Source organism: Haematobia irritans, chromosome 5 (assembly GCF_050003625.1).
Source record: "Haematobia irritans isolate KBUSLIRL chromosome 5, ASM5000362v1, whole genome shotgun sequence".
Lineage (NCBI taxonomy): Eukaryota > Metazoa > Arthropoda > Insecta > Diptera > Muscidae > Haematobia > Haematobia irritans.
In genome coordinates, this window is record NC_134401.1 from 13,336,836 (window position 1) to 13,343,851 (window position 7,016).

Consider the following 7,016-nt stretch of genomic DNA (forward strand, 5'->3'; position numbering starts at 1 on the left):
GTCACAATTTCATTTCTATATCCCGAATTACGCTGTCTGTTGTCAATGCCGAATTACTAATTTGAGCATCCAAATTGGTTATATGATACCCTAACAATGGCAACCACATTTAAAGGACATTGTCGGGAAATGACTGCTATGGCCACGACTGAACTTTGTGTCGTTCTTAAATATTATCTAAAATTTTTATCTTAATTTTTATCTCAATATCTATAGTACATTGCCCCTTGTGTTTAGTAGCTGAGATTCTACATCTGCAATTTCTAATGAATAAAGGGGCCCTTAAGAATTCTGTCTGGTATATGCTTGAGTGAAGGTAATCCAACTTTATCGGTCAATTTAAACTTTCGCCCCTTTCCCCTCCCCTTTCTGTCGCCCTCTACAAAACACACTTCATCGAAATATTTCCCTTGGTTTCATATCAAATATGAAAAAGCAAAATATAGTAATAAAGTCATGCATATGGGTAACCGAACTTCAAGTTGGTTATCCTTCATCAAAATTCCAAAATTACTTCTGTCATTGAATGTAAGGCAGCTGGAACTACAGCAACATCAACAGCAGTAGCCGCAGCAGCAGCAGCAACACTAACGTCATGGACAACAACATTAGTAGCCTACTTAGTTGCGGTGGTTGTGTGGTAATTGTCATTGATGTCTAATGATAAATTCAGAACTAAGCTGCTTGCAAACTTGAGATTATTAACTGAGTAGACATGGTGATGGACAGACGGATGTGGTTGGACGGACATTTAACACTGACAACTGGACTAAATTACCAAACGAATGTCTGTCTATCTGTCTATTTGTCTGTCTGTCCGACTGTGTGATGAGTATACAAACAAAGATCTGCTGATATTCATAGGAGTGGAATGAAATTTCTTTCACATAACAGCCCTTCACCCAATTAATGTAAATTTCAAATTATGGTTTACCAACTAAATTAACCTTCACACTTGGGCACAGTGGTCAATTGCAAAATATGAAAAGGAAACTTATTTCTGTATACAAAGAAAATAAAACAAATTTGGGGCAATTATTTAATTTGTTAAATATTTATTGAATCTTTTGGGGGAGGGGGGGGGGGGGGTAAGTGTGGGTATTTTCTATAGAAATACAACTTTGACAAATGTTCTATAGAAATACAGTTTTGACAACATTTTTTATAGAAATAAATTTTTGGCAAAATTTTCTGTAGAAATAACTTTTTGACAAATTTTTTTTACAGAAATAAAATTTTGACAAAATATTCTAATGAAAAAAAATTTTGACAAAATTTTCTATAGAAATAAAATTTGGCAAAATTTTCTATAGAAATAAAATTTTAACAACATTTTCTATAAAAAATAAGATTTTGACAAAATTGTCTGTAGAAATAAAATGTTGACAAAATTTTCTATAGAAACACAATATTGACAAAATTTTCCATAGAAATAAAATTTTTGGACAAAATTTTCTATAGAAATAAAATTTTGACAAACTTTTCTGTAGAAATACAATTTTGACAAAATTTTCTATAAAAAATAAGATTTTGATAAAATTTTCTAGAAAAAAAATATTGCAAGATATTCTATAGAAATAAAATGTTGACAAAATTTTCTATAGAAATAAAATTATGACAAAATTGTCTGTAGAAATAAAAATTTGATAACCAATTTTCTATAGAAATAAAATTTTGACAAAAATTTTCTTTAGAAATAAAATTTTGACAAAATTTTCTATAAAAAATAAGATTTTGACAAAATTGTCTGTAGAAATAAAATGTTGACAAAATTTTCTATAGAAACACAATTTTGACAAAATTTCCTACAGAAATAAAATTTTGACAAAATTTTCTATAGAAATAAAATTTTGACTAAATTTTCTATAAAAAATAAGATTTTGATAAAATTGTCTGTAGAAATAAAATTTTGACAAAAATTTCTATAGAAACACAATTTTGACGAAATTATCTATAGGTATAAAATTTTGACAAAACTTTCTATAAAGAATAAGATTTTGACAAATTGTCTGTAGAAATAAAATTTTGACAAAATTTTCTATAGAAACAAAATTTTGACAAACTTTTCTATAGAAATAAAATTTTGAAAAAATTTTCTATAGAAATAAAATTTTGAAAAAATTTTCTATAGAAATAAAATTTTGACAAAATTGTCTGAAGAAATAAAATTGTGACAAAATTTTCTGTAGAAATAAAATTTTGTCAAAATGTTCTATAGAAATAAAATTTTGCGAAAATTGTCTATACAAATACAATTTTCCAAAAATTTTCTATAGAAATAAAATTTTGAGAAATTTTTCTATAAAATAAAATTTTGACAAAACCTGCTACAGGAAAAATATTGTGATAAAATTTTTCATAGAAATAAAATTTTAAAAATATTTTTTACATAAATAAAATTTTGCCAAAATCTTGTATAAAAATAAAATTTTGACAAAATTTTTTATAGAAATAAAATTTTGACAAAATTTTCTAAGGAAATAAAATGTTGACAAACTTTTCTATAGATAGAAAAGTTTAAGAAAATTTTCTATGGAAATAAAACTAAAATTTTGAAAACATTTTCTATAAAAATAAAACGTTAACAAAATTTTCTATAGAAATAAAATATTGACAAAATTTTCTATAGGAATAAAATGTTGACAACATTTTTGGTGGAATAAAAATTTTCTATAGAAATAAATTTTTGATAATATCTTTCTTAGAAATAAAATTTTGACAAAATTTTTTAAAGAAATAAAATTTTGACAAAATTTTTTAAAGAAATAAAATTTTAACAAAATTTTCTACAGAAATGAAATTTTAACAAAATTTTTTGTAGAAATAAATTTTTAACAAAATTTTCTATAGAAATAAAATTTTGGTAGATTATTTTTGGCTCGAGTGGCAACCATGATTATGAACCGATATGGACCAATTTTTGTGTGATTGGAGATCGGCGATATATAACTATAGACCGATATGGACCACTTTTTGTATGGTTTTTAGCGGCTATATACTAACACCGTGTTCCCAATTTGAACCGGATCGGATGAATTTTGCTCCTCCAAGAGGCTCCGGAGCAGAGAATGAAGCCGCCGAGTCGCGCCGCCGAGTTTAGCCGCCGCCGACCAGTTTCTTCCAGCCGAAGCCGCCGCCGAATATATCGACTCATCTCGACTCATAATTAGCCGCCCAGTAATCAAAAATATTGATTTAAATCAGAAAAATTTATTAATTGTTGTATTTTTTATTTGTTGTATTTTTTGTTAAAATGTTTAACTTTCAACCCAAAATCCATCAGTATCATGTTCCTATAATAGCTTTGCAACCATTTAGCTCAGAAAATGTAAATGAAATGAAAATTTGATTGTAAGTTTGGTTGTACAACTAATCTCATTACCATTCGGATTACCTCAAATCGATTTTATAATGGATAATTGTCCGCCGCCGAATAGACGAATTTATATCGGCTTAGCCATCAAGCCGCCGCCGCCGGAGGCAAATTAGTGTCAGCCGCCGCCGGCAAAAATGGGTCGGCTTCATTCTCTGCTCCGGAGGTCAAATCTGGAGAACGGTTTATATGGGGGCTATATTTGGACCGATATGGACCACTTTTTGAATGGTTCTTAGAGACTTTATACTAACACCATGTTCCAAATTTCAACCGGATCGGATGAAATTTGCTTCCTTAGAGCCTCCCCAAGCCAAATCTGGGGATAGGTTTATATGAGGGCTATATATAATTGTGAACCGATGTGGAACAATTTTTGCATGGATGTTAGAGCCCATATGCCAAAATAATGTACCAAATTTCAGCCGGATCCGATTAAATTTGCTTCTCTTTGATATGGGGATCGCTTTATATGGGGGCTATATATAATTATAGACCCATGCGGAAATTTTGCATGGTTGTTAGACACTATATACCAACACTATGTACCAAATTTCAGGAACATCGGATGAAATTTGTTTCTCTTTGAGGCTCCGCAACCCAAATCTGGGGATCGGTTTATATCGGGGCTATATATATAGTTATGGACCGATGTGGAAATTTTGCATGGTTGTTAGAGACCATATAAAATACCAACTTCATGTAGCAAATTTCAGCCGGATCGGATTAGATATGATTCTCTTAGAGGCTCAGCAAGTCAAATCTGAGGGTCCGTTTATATGGGGGCTATACGTAAAAGTGGACCGATATGGCCCATTTTCATTACCGTCCGACTACATCAACAACAACTAATTGTGCCAAGTTTTAAGTCGATAGCTTGTTTCGTTCGGAAGTTAGCGTGATTTCAACAGACGGACGGACGGACATGCTCAGATCGACTCAGAATTTCACCACGACCCACAATATATATACTTTATGGGTCTTAGACCAATATTTCGATGTGTTACAAACGGAATGACAAAGTTATATACCCCCCATCCTATGGTGGAGGGTATAATAATACCCTGTTCCACAGGGTATAAATATTGGAAATATTTAAATTGCATAAAATTTCTCAAGCCTACATTTATGATTTATCGTTTGATATATACGAATTAGTGTAAGTTTGAATTTTCGACTTAGCAGTCACGATTTTACAAGGAAAATCGTGTGGAAGATATATATATGGGAGTTATATCTAAATGTGAACCGATTTTGATCAAATTTGGCATGCAGAGTAAAAATGTTAATGTCATTCCTTGAGCACAATTTTAAGTACATCGGAGTGAAATTTTGACCTACGATGGTCATATGACTATAAATCGGACGACAGATATATCTAAATCTGAACCGATTTCAACCAAATTCAGTATGCATGTTAACTCTACTCCCTGTGCAAAATTTTAACGTAAACATTTGCCTCTGGGAATATAGTAGTGTAAATCGGGCGAAAACTATATATGAGAGCTATATCTGAACCGATTTGACTGATATTCTGCAAAATTTACGAGACTTACAAAAAATTCTATTTTACGAAATTAGAGGCAGATCGGTTCATAAATACGTCATTTACTACCACATCGGTTATAAATATATATGGCAGCTATATCTAAATCTGAAGCGATTTTTTTCAAAATCAATAGGGATCGTCTTTGAGCCGAATTTGAGGACGATCGGACTTAAGTTGCGAGCTGTACTTTGCACACAAAAATACATGAACAGACAGACAGACAGACGGACATCGCCAAATCGACTCAGAATTTGATTCTAAGACGATCTGTATACTAAAAGATGGGTTTAAGACCGGACCTTCTTAGCGTATAAAAATTGATCTGAAACATAACTTTTTTAAAGTTGTTAGATTTGTGATAAAATTTTCTTCAAATGTTGGTAGATTATTTTTGGCACGAGTGACAACCGTGCATGCATAGCAAAAATTCCAATTCTACTATCTCCACAACATTTCACGTAAATCGGAGTAAAACTTTGGCTTTAGCTACAATGTCAATTCTACTCGCAATTAATATTAATATCCTTTTGGAGTGCACCTTATTTAAAACTCCCAACTTTCCATTTATTCAAAATTATTGTTGGCTTGTCTTTATACATAGCATTATCCGTTATTATGGCTATGGAATTACATTTCTCCGGCTATTTCTACATCAGTGTCCTTCTTGTCCTATTGGGTCAATTTATGTAAATACCATCATTGAAATTATGTTACCCATGCATTACCGATGAATACATTAAGTATTCGAAAATTTCTACCCACTGTAGCCTGAAAACTGTTATCATCAATGCATGTAATTATTATACAAAATGCCAATTGAAGGGGATTTTGTGGTGAATTTCTGAACACCGAAAACCAACGTACAGACACACACGCCGACAACAACAAGGACGGATTGTTTGCAGATTAATGTTATACAGATAGATACAATGATAGGCATACACATGAAGGCCTTTTTCATAATTAGCTAGAAATAATTTTTTATTCTATAGAATAAAATATTATTTCTAAAATTTTGCCAAAATTTTTTTTCTATAGAAAATTTTTTTCAATATTTTCTTTCCATAGAAAATTTTGTAAAAATTTTATTTCTATAGAAAATTTTGTAAAAATTTTATTTCTATAGAAAATTTTATCAAAATTTTATTTCTATAGAAAATTTTGTCAATATTTTTTTTGTTTTTGTCTTTTGTTGTTGGTTTGTACTTCATTCATACTTGTTGTTTTGATCTCAGCTTCAAAACCATTGCGTTGACTAAACTACAAGAGTATCTTAAACAACAGAGGAAAAGAATGTTTGTCAAATCTATTTGGGCAAAACCCTATAAACTGCAAGATGGTTGGATGGACGCACGTTTCGGAATTACCACATTCCTCAACAGCAATCCTCTACTTGCAGCAAAACTATCAACCAATTATCAAAATAAATTCGGGTAATTCACTAAACCCAAAGTGAAAATTATCGAAAATTTTTGCAAAATTTTATTTCTATAGAAATTTTTGGAAAATTCAGTGAAAATAATACCGCAACCCAAATGCGGAGCTTGGACATCGTTCGAGGGGCTGACACTCGTAGTCATTTGTAAAATCATTTTCTCATGTGGGACTCCGTTTTTAGGAGAAATAAATTTGTAGGAGAAAGCATTACACTACACAATTTATATCACTTTAATTTACCAATATACCCTGAATTCTTTCTAAAGTCAAAAGATCCCAATACCCTATGCCCATTATATAGAAAGTTTTTGCAAAAACCTTTTTCCATAGACTATGATGTCCAAATTTTATTTCTATAGAAAATTTTGTCCAAATTGCATTTCTATAGAAAATTTTGTCAAAATTTTATTTCAGGGGAAAATTTTGTCAAAATTTTATTTCTAGAGAAAATTTTGTCAACATTTTATTACTAGAGAAAATTTTGTCAAAATTTTATTTCTACAGATAATTTTGTCAAAATTTTATTTCTATAGCAAATTTTCTCAACTTTTATTTCCATGGAAAATTTTTGCAAAATTTTGTTTCTATAGAAAATTTTGTCAAAATTTTATTTCTATAGAAAATTTTGTAAAAATTTTATTTCTAGAGAAAATTTTG